Here is a 14,103-nt window from a genome sequence, read left to right as displayed (position 1 = left end):
TTTTAAGCACCTTACAATACTGTTTGTGCTACTGTAGCTTGATTGTTAGTACGTCTAGCATTTTGATATAATTCCCGCTTTGTTCTACATGATACCCTTATCACACTGGTAAGCCACTTGGGCTGCCTATTACTGCTAGTACTCCATTTAGAACATTTTAATGGAAAGTAACACTCAAAGAGCATAAGAAATGTGTTGAGGAAAGCATTATATTTATGATCTATGTTATCGGCACTATAAAAACCCTCCCACGCTTGTTCCTTGACAAGGTTTAAAAAACTCTCTATTGATGGTGGATTAACTTTCCTATATAGTTTGTAATTAAATGTTACATTTGTGTGATTACTAAAGCCTTTTAGTGTTAAAATTTGTGCATCATGGTCTGAATGGCCATTCACCCTTTTACTAACAGAATGCCCATCTAGTAATGAAGAATGAATAAAAATATTGTCTATGGCTATGCTACTGTTCCCCTGCACCATAGTTGGAAAAACACAGTCTGCATCAGATCATATGAATTTGGGAGATCTACTAACATCCTTTTTCTTGCACCATCATATACAAATTTATATTGAAGTCACCACATATAACTAATTTCTGGCACATCCTACAAAGTGAACCAAGAACCCACTCTAGCTTGAACAGAAATGCTCAAGTCAAAGTTAGGGACCTATAAACAACGATTAGAAGTTTAGTTTCACTAAATTCAACTGCCCCTGCACAACATACAAATATCTGTTCAGTGCAGTGCCGTGATACGTCTATAGACTCAAATGGAATACTGTTTTTATGTACACAGCCACTCCCCCACCCCACAAGGAACTCCTTGAAAAACAGCCTGCTAATTTGTATCCTGGTGAAGAAGCCTCTGAATTGTCAAATTATTTAAGTGGTGCTCCGACATACCAATAATTTCAGAGTCAACATCTGTAAGCAGTTCATTAACTTTATCTCTAATACCTCTTACATTTTGATGAAATATGCCAATTTCTTCTCTACTTGGGAAGATTACATCCTCTGAAGGTGAGCCCTTAGTTAGAGGGACTTCCTGTAAGCAGGTATACCTATCAGCTGACTTTAATCTATAAAAGGTGCAGCTCTAACACCAACTACTACAGGAATTTTTCCATGAGTGATCCCACCGCCACCACCCACTACACTTTCACCTTTAAGCTTTGCATGCCTCCCCTTCTCATACCTATTGAGATGCAGGCCATGCCCTGTGAAACCCGATCTGCCATTTGACCCAACTGGCACCACCGAGATGTGACCCATGCCCTCTGCCATCAGCACTTTCCCCAGCCCCATGTTAACACGCCTAACAGCAGCATTAAGATGAGGCCAATCCTGATGCTGAAACAATTGCACAAAATACACATTAGTGCCACCAATTTTAGTAGCTATCTTTAACAGGTCACCACCTACATCATATTTCCCGTCCCAATCAAGACTGTTCCCTGCCTCACCGAATTTCACTACCTGATCCCCCTTCATAAAATTCCTGTAAAACACCCCTATGCTGTCAGTCATTTGAGCTAACCCTGCACTAGGCTTCACAATGCTGGTGACCTGGTACTCACTCCTTAACACTTCCTGCAACTGCTGGCCCACCCAGCAGAACCATCTTCTTTCTGTTAGGCTTTGCAACTGACCTAGGCCTCCTGACTGCTGAAGATGGCTGCATGTTCTCTATGTCTACAGTTACAAGAGGCTCCTCTCCAATCAGCTCTGACAGTTGGTCAAATCTATTGCATATATGCAAAAGAAAACTGTCTGAATATCTCCTGTTCCTAGCTGCCCTTCTTGCCAAAAGTCAGTTTCCATTCCCCCTCACCCTTCACCCTTCACCCTTCTCAACTTATCTAGCTCCTCCTCTGTGCATTGCAACTGCACCTGAAGGGCACAGATCTTATGCTCCTGCTCCTCTATCAACTTATTTCTACCACAGGTTCTGCATTCCCAGGAGACAATCTCGCTAGAACGCCCACTGGCTTCCCCACTGCATCCCCCCCCCCCCCCAATGAAAATACTTTGAACAAATCCCACACCGTAACCCACAACTCACAAACCTACGACAGAGTCCTCACTTCTCACTCATGGTAAAATTTTACAGTTACTGTAAGAAAACTATATGTCTACATTACCAAAATTCAGTTACACCATTAGAATTATTTATAGAACTAACAACAGTGGTCTCAAGATCCTCTGTCTACTAAGAAAGCAACTACTTTAATTAGTACTACTACACCACAGCTAATACCAATAACAACAAAACTTTACAAAATTATTAGCTAAAACCAAAAATTCAAATGAAGTTAAAACACTGAATGAAAATTTGACTGAAATATTTCACTTGAAACAACAAGAAATGTCAGCTGAAAACTAAAGCACAAAATTTACTAAACGACTTCAATGCACAGAAAACTCTAACAAACACAGCGAGCGAACATTCCAAAAGTTTATTAAATCAATATTTCACCACAAACAGCATGAAACACCGCTGAAAACTATTAAATTTAATAGTTGCAACTATAATGTGTTATACTGATTGTTAGCTAATTTTCACACCTGTCAGCAACTGCTTTCTTTTGGATTTGAATTATTACATTCTTATTGAACTCTGAGGGTATTTCATCTGTCTCACATATCTTGCAAACCAGATGGAAGAGTTTTGTCATAGCTGGCTCACCCAGGGCTATTAATTGTTCTGACAGAATGTCGTCTACTCCCAGGAACTTGTTTCGACTTAAATCTTTCATTGCTCTATCAAATTCTCCTTGCAGTATCATATCTCCCATCTCATCTTCATCTATATCCTCTTCATTTTCTATAATATTAACTTCCAGTTCATCTCTCTTGTATAGACCCTCTATATACTCCTGCCACCTTTCAGCTTCCCCTTTTAGGACTGATTTTTGACCTGAGATCTTGATATTCATACAACTGCTTCTCTTTACTCCAAATGCCTCTTTAACTTTCCTGTAGGCAGTATCTGTCTTTCTCCTACTCAGCTGCAACTGTCTGCAGTTCTGCCATGTGTAAACTTACGGGTCACCAATGAAGATAAATTGTAGCTGATGGCTTTGTTGGTGTATCCAACTTTAACTTTGTCTGTTATTTCTTTCTTTGTGCCTATCATTTATTTTGAGATAGTCTCTGAAGTTCTACAGATCCAGAAATATTTTTTTCTCATTTAGACCAAAGGGTACAACATAGGACAGTCAGTGAAAGTGCCAATAACAGCTTCTTTTCCAGCTCCTACTGGTTCTGAATCAGGAAAATGTTATATTAAAATACTAATTTTATCCTTCAACAAAATTATACAGCAAAATGGAAAGTATGAGTGTGAAAAATTAACTTAGGGCACACTGAGACACTGACTCAAATATGTTTCACAACTTGTGCTTCACTTTACTCAATGTGTAACGTCTTCAAAAACATTATAGCAGCCTAATGATAATGTATTTTGCAACTTAAAACTACACAATATTTAGACTGAAGTACATAGATTCCAGGTATATTTTATTATTACCTAATTTAGATTAGTAGTCATGTATCATACGCAACAAATTACTTAACATTCCAAGGAAATGTTTATGTAACTTTATTCAAATAACTATATGCACTGATTGCCCAAGTCAGGCTACTATTTTCCAAATTACCTCCTATTCACATCACCAATGAAACAACACTGTAACACTACCACAAGGAGAGAAGATAGAAATATCTTTGTCTTTCAATCTAAATACTTTGTCATAACAGAATCTAGGTAAAGTATACTGAACTGAAATGAAACCAAAATATTACGTTATTTTAAAAAAATAATATTTTACCAACTATCCACAAAGTTTCATATTTCTCATGCCTCTCCAATTAAACAATTTACACTGATGAAAAAAAATCACAACACCAAAAAATAATCAATTTAGAGTAGTGAAATTTTAAGAATGCATTTGTCTAGATAAAATATTTAAGTGATTAACATTGCAAGATCACAGGTTAATGTAAGGGAGAGATAAGCCATTGCAAATGTGAAACGCTAGTATGTAAATAAGCAGTGCAACTGCCAGAATGTTTATATCATTGCTGAAAACATGCACGCATTGAGTAGTGCAGATGCTGGATGTCAGTTTATGGCATGGAGTTCCAGGCTTGTTGCACTCAGACGGTCAATAAAGGGACAGTTTATACTGTTTGTGGATGAGGCTGGAGTTGTCATCCAATGACATCCCATATGCGCTTGATTGAAGACAGATCTGGTGATCAAGCAGGCCAGGACAACATGTCAAAACTCTGCAGACTGTGGCCAGCTACAACAGCAGTACGTGGGCAAGCGTTATCCTGTTAGAAACCACCACCTGGAATGCTGTTAATGAGTGACGGCACAAAAGGTTGAATCACCAGATTGAGGTACAAAATTGCAGTGAACATGGGACAACCATGAGAGTGCTCCTGCTGACATATGAAATTGCACCACAGACCATAATTCTAGGTGTTGGTCCAATGCATTTAGCATGCAGACAAGTTGGTTGCAGGCACTGAAATGGACTCCTTCAGATCAACACATGGACATAACTGGCACCAAGGCAGAATGATCTTTCACCAGAAAATGCAACAGATCTCCACTCTGCCCTCCAAAGAGCTCTTGCTTGATACTACTGAAGTTGCATAAGGTGGTGGTTTGGGTTCAGTGGATTGTACACTACAGGGTATTTGGCTCAGTGCTTTCCTTAATGTAACCAATTTATAACACTTCGTTGTGTCACTGTGGTGCCAACTTCTGCTCAGATTGGAGCTGCAGATGCAGAACGATGTACCAGAGCCACATAGGAAACATGATGGTCTTCCCTCTCAGTAGTACCATGTGGCAGTCTGCAGCCTGGGTTTCTTTTGACCATTCATATTCATGAGCACTGTTGCCAGTAATCATGTATAGAGGCTACATTCCTGCCAAGTCTTTCTGCAATATCACAGAAGGAACATCCACCTTCTCGTAGCCCTATTATACTACCTCCTCCAAACTCAGTGGGGTGCTGATAATGGTGTCTCTGTTCCTTTAAATACAGTCTTGACTAACATCAACTCGTCATGTCCAAGCTCAAAGGTAACTAACACTCATGCTGTTACAGTGTGTATTTAGAGCAAACTTGATCTGCATCCTCACAGTGGTGCTACTAGTGGCACTCCTATACAATTGGTGCAAAATTTGACTATACATCATCTCTCAGATGTAGTAACATGCTTACCAACTTTCATTTACCTCACACAACTCCTTCTTTGTGTTCTGATTTTTTTCTGTCAGTGTATTTCATTCACAGTATCGTAATATTAAGCCAAGTTTAAGAATTGCTTGTGGCTCAATACAAATCGTTTTTATCTCTTTAGAAGATTTTACAACAAAATCGATTTGTACAATAAATAAAGATTCCACATTTCGGAAGGATGCAATCTTTCTAAGAACAGATGTATGTTAACTAACTACCACTAAATGATCTTGATGAAACTTGGCAGGAATGCATTGGGTGCAGAGTAATGCAGTAGCCTTTTTGTGCCCAGTTTCACTTTTAATGAGTAAAACACACCCTGCAAGGTAATTTGGCATATTAGGTTTGGAGGTAATATCTTTGAAATGATGATATGTAAAAAAAGGTTCTCATATCAAAGTCAATATGTAATTAACCTTCTTGGAAACTGTATAACTGAATTTTATAACATTCTAAAATTCTTCAAAATACCCCACCACCATTAATTTATTTTCAAAAATGGTAACTTTTGTTACAAAATAAACTAAAGAAGTTTTTAAGCTACATACATCTATGTGTAATAAAGCTGGTATCTGGCATACAATTTTTGGAAAGTGCTGTCACAGTATTTTCAGCATACCTAATTAAAACATGTAAACATTCATTATTAGTCTAGCTACTTATTTCACTCATATTTCTTTTATGCAGCACAACACATAATGTGTAACGATACCCAAAATATAGTGCTGTTACTGAAACTGAATTTCTTGGAATTCATATTCAAGAAAATCTTCACTGGAGCAGTCATAGTGCATCTCTAAATTCAAAACTAGCAAAAATTAGCTATGTAGTAAGATCATTTAGCAATAACACTAGTGTAGGAACAGTTTGGGTTGTATACCTTGCTCACATGTATTCATCAGTGAAGTGCAGTTTCATTTTCTGGGGGAATGTGAACCAAAGCAAAACAGTTTTTAGGAATTAGGAATTATAAGAATAATTAAACGAGGAAGCAAGCAGCAGAAAAGCATGCAAAACTTTCTTGTAAGATCTAAAAATTTTACCCCTTCCCTGCATTTATATACTGCAAGTAGTTTTGCAAGACGAAAAAGTATAATAAGGAAAGAAAACACTTTTATGGAAAACAGAATTGACCATTATTACAGTACCAGGTCACACAGCAATATACATGTTAGTCACTGCAACACCACTTTTTGCCAAAAAGGTGTATACCATGCAGGAAAAAAAACTATGCAACAAATTACCAAGACAAATAAAATTTCATCCTGAACTATAAAACTTTAAGTCTGTGACAGCTTACAGACTGTAAAACCGCTTTTATTCAATCTTGTGGTATCCTATGCATTAAAACATGTAGATCGGGCTTTTAATTGCAGGAATAAGTTGTAAATGTACAGTATATAGTCTAATTTGTTATTTCTCACTTAACAAAAATTTAAATAACATATGTTTAATATTCATAAAACAACAGCTACAAAAGTTATTTCTGTCAATTACCTTGTGTGTTATATATGTTCTGTGAAGGAGGTTTACACAAAAAAATAAATAAATCTAATCATACTGGGAAAGCTGTAAAACCTAAACTGCCTTCTTTCAATGCTGGAGATTTTAGAGCCTCTGCAAAAGCTTAGGCAAATAGTAATCTACTTTTTCATTTATAACTGAAGCTACCATACAAAATTATTTGGAATCATGTTCAAGCATTATGGAAAATAATATGCATTGCACATGTTGAAATTTAGAAAAAAAATGATGAACACTTGATATTAAATAGAATACATCTGCATTTTATAATAGTAAACAGTGATAAATCACTATCAGTTAACGTACCTCAGCTATCCTTTCTTCCTGTAGATAGATTAGGATGACAGAGTTTAAAAAGAGGATGACTATTAAACTGATAAACATTGCATGGGAAGTTAATAACTCTTCCATAATAATTCTATCAAGTTGTTATGTTCACAGAAACAGTTTATAAAATAATAAAAGTAAAGGTAAAAGGGTGTGTCCATAGCTCTCTACTTTTTCGGAATCACATAGGCAGTTTAAAATGATTACAAGTCCTCTGTTTATTGCTTGCAGTTATGAAAAAGAACTTACCGTTCTCCCATTTGTTTCTTGGTACGTTTAATCAATGGTGATTGAGATGTAGTCTCACAGGAAGTGGACTCAGCTGCTAGAGGAGCTGCTTTTGCCACAGATGACATAATCCCTCCTGTTCCTCCATGTCCTGAATACCTATAAACACGAATTAGTCCAGGACAACATGTCAATTTATGCTTTAGTAGGTAGTAATGGCACAGAACAAGTTAGGTCATAAAAAAATTATTGCGCTATGATATGGGATTGCAGATAACTAGCCAGACTTTCCCTGTCTTTTTTCCCCCTAGGACTGCAGTATCAGCAAATCTACATCTCCATCTACATCATATTCCTCAAACCACCAAAAGGCTTGTGGCGGAGGATACTTCTCATATCAATAACTGATCTCCACCATCCCTGTTCCACTCCTAATGGCGCATGGGAATAATGATTGCCTACAAGCCTCTGTATTACCGTAGTTCAAATTTCTCATCAGGGTCATTTCCTGAGAGGCATGTGGGAAGAAGTAATATGTCATCCAATTTTTCCCGGAAAGTATTCTCTCAAAATTTCAATAGTGACCTCTGTTGTAATGTTTACCAATGGAGTTTGCTGAGAATCTCTATAATACTCTAGCACCAACTAAATGATCCCAGGTTAGGATCCCATAATGAATAATACTCAAGAATAGGTGGGACAAATGCCTTATGAGCCACTTACTTTGTGGATGAGTTACATTTACTTAAGATTCTTCCTACGAAATCAGTCCGGCATCTTTTTTTCCTACTACTTGTTTTATATTGTCATGCTAATGAAGGTCGCTTTGGATAGTTACTCCTAGAAATTTTATGATATATGCTGTTTCACACAGCTTGTCATCAATAGTGTAGTGGTACAGTAGCGGATCCCTTTCATTATGTATATGCAATACACAGACTGTAAAGTTACAAAAGTCACACTAATATTCAAGAAAGGTAGCAGGAGTAATAAACTAAACTACAAGCACACATCTATTATGAATTAGGCCTACCTCGATGAGAACGGTCTATTGACACATAGTCAACAGGGATTTAAAAAAAAAAATCGTTGTTCTGAAACAAAACTAGCTCTTTACACACACGAAGTGTTGGGTGCTATTGACTAGGAATTTCAAATTGATTGCATATTTCTAGACTTCCAGAAGGCTTTTGGCACTGTACCACACAAGCGACTTGTAGTGAAATTGCGTGCTTACGGAATATCGTCTCAGTTATTTGACTGGATTTGTGATTTCCTGCCAGAGAGGTCACAGTTCGTAGTAATTGACGGAAAGTCATTGAGTAAAACAGAGTTGATTTCTGGCGTTCCCCAAGGCAGTGTCACATGCCCCAGCTGTTCCATATCTATTTACATAATATAGGAGACAATCTGAGCATCCGTCTTAGGTTGTGTGCAGATTATGCTATCGTTTATCGTCTGGTAAAGTTGCCAGAAGTTAAAAACCAATTGCAAAACGATTTAGAAAAGGTACCTGTACGGTGTGAAATTTGCCAACTGACCATAAATTCTGAAAAGTATGAGGTCATCCACCATATGAGTGCTAAATGGATCACGTTAAACTTCGGTAACACAATATATCAGTGAAATCTAATGGCCGTAAATTCAACTAAACACTTAGGAATTAAAGTTACGAACAACTTGAATTGGGAAAAACACATGGAAGACGTTGTGGGGAAGGCAAACCAAAGACTGCATTTCATTGGCAGAACAATTCGCAAATGTAACAGATCTATTAAAGAGACTGCCTATATTACGCTTGTGCGGCATCTTTTGGGATAGGCTACCGCTGCGTGATCTGGGATCCTTACCAGAAAGGATTAACAGAGTGAGCCCAGAATCTACGATATATCCGAATCGGGGCAAAAACTTGATAGTGCCCTCCCATCCCCGCCCTCTCGAGCGTTTGACATAGGAAGTCAAAAATTTTTAAAAATCGTTTTTTAACTATTGTGTTCGTTTTGTAGGGCACATCTTTCTGAAGAGTCTGATACATAAAACATATATGTTCGAGGAAATGTGAGACACATTATTTGGTCTTACGTGTGCCAATACGAGGTGCCACGCGCCTTCACAAAGTATTCTTTGATTGGACGCCACAGTATTTCACTCTGTGGGATTCAAACGTGTATATTTTGGAATGGAATCAAACCTATATTCAGGACAGTGGTAATTAAAATGTGCTGTGGTGCCTCTCCTACTCCCAGTAGGCCGGTTTGGCATCCTAACCACCCTTAAAAATTAATAAATAAACTAACAATTAATACTGGGTGAGATTAATTGTGACCGGGAGAATAAGAACTCTTCAGAAAATATGCACTCTTTATTGCTTTATAGCTACTAACTTTCTCTTTTTTGTGACATAAAATTAAATATAGGAAATATAAAACCAGTAAAGACAAGAGACAAGCACGATAGTGTGCAATTCTTCAGTCCCTAGGTACCAGCATTTTTTTCTCCATAATATTGTTAAAGCTTTACAATACGTGCTTTCCTTTTTGCGAAAGAATCTATAAGCAAGACTGTTTTGGCATACGAAGTGGCCATTTTTATCTACCTCATTTACATAAACAACACGACAGAACATAATTCACATAGTACCAATATCAAATGCCTATTAAGCCTGTTAGAAGCTAAAAGTTTTATTTTAGGAAATAGTTTCACATTTCAGTTACATTCTCCAGTTTCTCAAGCATGTGATCAAAAAGAAGTAGTAGTACATAATTTTTATGCAAATATGGAGACGTAATATTCTTCCATACAATTTGTGTGATGTCCCCGTTTCCTCTCTAACAAACAATCTTGTCATCACTAATTCTGTAACTAATCCTGCCATTGTCAAAAATTATTATCCGGTTAACTTCGCTAACCCACGTTTATTCCCCGGTTAGGTGTTATTTCGTGTTCGTACAACGCGTGTTCCTTGCTTTCCCGAAAATAGAACTTATGCGGCTACCAACTTGGAACTGTACTATTCGCCCTTAGTAGTGTAGTGTTCTGATAAAAATTTTCTGTCAAAATTTCATTTTGTTGGTTAAATGGTTCAAATGGCTCTGAGCACTATGGGACTTAACATCTGAGGTCATCAGTCCCCTACAGCTTAGAACTACTTAAACCTAACTAACCTAAGGACATCACACACATCCATGACCAAGGCAGGATTCGAACCTGCGACCGTAGTGGTCGAGCGGTTCCAGACTGAAGCGCCTAGAACCGCTTGTCCACCAAGGCCAGCTTTTGTTGGTTACACCATGAAGATAATTTGTAATCTTTGTTACCGGTTGTTCCTGTTAGTCGTTTATTTCCACTGAGGTAGTCTGAATCTATGGATTTCGCTAACAATTATAGCAATGCTTATCATTCGCAAACCTAATCAACCACATAAACAAACAGCGATTGGCATTCACCTGTTTGGGTTTATTCAGCTCAGTTCGTGTAGCCCCGTCCCCTTTTGTCTGCGGAAGATTTTTTATTTCTAAATTCGACGAAGATTCCGCTGGCAGAGACAGCATATACACTACGCACGCATTCAAAAATCAACTTACGACTAGTTCAGAAATCAACCTAGAATGTGTTCAAAAACCAGCGGAGTGCATCGAGCAAGTTCAAAGAAGCGCAGCACGTTTTGTATTATCACGAAACAGGGGACAGAGTATCACTGTCATAATACATGATTTGGGGTGGACATCATTAAAACAAAGGCGTTTTTTGTCGCGGCGGTATCTACTCATTAAATTTGTCACCAACTTTCTCCTCTGAATGCGAAAATAATTTGTTGACGTCGACCTATATAGGAAGAAACGATCAACATAATAAAATAAGGGAAATCAGAGCTCGTACGGGAAGACTTAAGTGTTCGTTTTTCCAGCGCACTGTTCGAAATTGGAATAATACAGAATTATTGTGAAGGTGGTTAGATGAAACCTCTGCCAGGCACTTAAGTGTGATTTGTGGACTATCCATGTAGATGTAGAAGAATATGTTACATTTATTCACATTCAAAGTCAAGTGCCAGAGCCTGCACCATACATTAATCCTCTGAAGTGAGTCTGCAAATTCGCACTGTCTTCTAGGATTGCTACTTTCTGATAGACAATCACAGAAATTGAGAACAGTCTGCCAGAGCTTTTGACACTTTGTACTAGATCATTTATACACACTGTAAACAGTATTGATCCTACCACACTTCCCAGGGGTACAGTGGAAATTACCTTTACATCCGTTAATTTTGGTGACATGTTGAGTTCTATTCACAAGGAAGTCTTGAATCCAGTCGCAAATTTGCTGTGATACTCAATAAGCTCATTTTTTTTTTTTTGACTACCTGGTAATGCGGGATGATGTCCAGTGCCTTCCAGAGGTCAAGGAACACGGCATCAACCCGAGCGCCATTGTCTACAACACTATGGATCTCATTGAGGAACAGAGTGGGCTGAGTTTTGCAAGATATCTGTTTGCAGAATCCATGTTGATTTTTACAGAGGAGATTTTCTTTCGCCAAAAATTCTTGAGCATAAAGCTTGTTTCATAGTTATACAAAAGATGCATTTGCCGTATGGGCGTTCTTCAAAATAGGGACTTGTGCTTTTTTCCAGTCACTAGGTACCATTCGTTGCCCCATTGATCTATGGTAAACAACTGCTAGAAGTGGAGCAAGTTTTTTGCATAAGCTTTGTAGAATCCTACAGGTATCTCATCTGGCCATGATGCCTTTCCACTACCAAACAATTGTAGTTGCTTTTCTGTTTCATTATCAGTTATCTCAATATCTGCCATTTCGAAATTTGTATGATGATTGAATGGCGGGGCCATGTTATGATCTTCCACGGAGAAACAATTTTGGAAGGCCGAGCTCAGTATTTTACCTTCTCTCTGTTACCTATCTTCCATTCTTCCATTCTGGTCCCAGTATCTTCACTAAGTGAATGAATAGAGCGTTTTGAATTGTGTATTGATTTTACGGAAGACCAAAAGCTCTTAGGGTTTTTATTGAGATCAGTTGACAAAATTTTACTTTCAAAGTCACTGAACACTTCTCTCATTGCTCTCCTTGTGTTCATTTTACTTCTCTTGAATATGGGGTGAAGCTCTCTTTTAACACGTAGCAGGTTTCCAAACACAGCTATCAAACAATGATGGGTCTTTTCCATCCCTTAATTCCTTGCTTGAAACGTGATTGTCTAAGACATATTAAGTGATGCTTCTGTATTTTTTTCCATTTGTGCTCGACACCTTCATCATCAACACTGAATATTTGGTGCTGACTACTCAGATACTCTGCAATTCGTATGCTGTCACTCTTGCTAAGCAAATCTATCTGCATACCCTTCTTAAAATTCTTTGTAATACCTGCTATTGCAGCCTTATGATCACTGATGCCCTCCTTTATGTTAACTGAGTCGATAAGCTCAGGTCTGTTACAAGGAGGTATAAGATGTTACCTTCACTAGTTGGTTCTAACTATCTGCTCCAAGTAATTTTAGAGAAGACATTCAGAATAATGTCGAATGAATTCGTCTCTAGCACAGATTTTGATCACATAACTCTCCCTATCTGTACCCTGCAAGTTGAAGCTACCCTCTCCCCCCCATTACAACAGCATGATAAGGAAAATTATTAATCATGTCCTACAAGTTCTCTCTCAAGTGCTCTACCACTACAGCTCCTGACCCATGACGTTTATAAAAGCAACTCAGTACCATTTTTGACCAATCTTTGATGCTTAACTTCCCCCAGATTAATTCAAATTTAGAATCCGCGATAAAATTGTTAAATATTATTGAGTTCCTTACTGCAATAAACATTCTGCCACCATTGGTGAGTAACCTGTCCTCGCAATAAATATTTAAATTTGAATTTAGTCAATAAGCAACACTAATCCTGGGACCTCTTCTTGGATGCACCTGCTGCTTACTAATATCATATAAATCTTTTCTATATCTGATCCACGAGGACAATCATTTTCTAAGAACATTTTAGCTGTTGTAACTTCGATTTTATAAGGCAATACATCTCTGATCCAAAGGGTAGAGGGATTTCTCTTACATAAAAAAGCCTATGTGCACGCTACACATACTCTGGTACCCTAATAGCCATTTCCTGCTTTTAGTTCATGGCTAACCTGTTACAGCAGGCCATACAATTCTGTACTCATAATAGAGGCTGAGAAATTTGCAACCAATGCCATTACAGAGTCATCTGAGCCTCTGTTTTAGACCTCCCCTCTGCTCCAAACCACAGGACTGAGATCAACCCTGTGTATGATGCAACAACTAGACAGCTTAGCGTGCACTCTGTCTGATGCTAGTTGCCTTCACCAAATTAGCTAAACACCGAAAGCAACCAAGGATGGCCTCAGAACCCAATCGGCAGGCATCATTCATGCCAACACGTGCCACTATTTGCAGCCTGTTGTACCTGAGATCCCTGGTAAACATACTGAGTGCACACTGGCATTCTCTCCTACTCTACATACTATTTCCCTGATGGTCTCCATTATGCAACTAATACTTGAGCTCCCAGTGATTAACATACATATCCTCTGCAATGGTATAGACTGGGCAGGAAAATTGGCTGCTGGCCCAACAGGTGAGGTAACTCATGCTGGCTGAGAAGTGTTATGAACACCGGGTAGCACCTCAAACCTGTTGCTAAGGTATAAAGAGTCAGCTGTGCTGACTCTTCTCTTTTTCACATTCTGACCAATGACACACATACCTAC

Source organism: Schistocerca piceifrons, chromosome X (assembly GCF_021461385.2).
Source record: "Schistocerca piceifrons isolate TAMUIC-IGC-003096 chromosome X, iqSchPice1.1, whole genome shotgun sequence".
Lineage (NCBI taxonomy): Eukaryota > Metazoa > Arthropoda > Insecta > Orthoptera > Acrididae > Schistocerca > Schistocerca piceifrons.
This window is presented reverse-complemented; position numbering follows the sequence as displayed.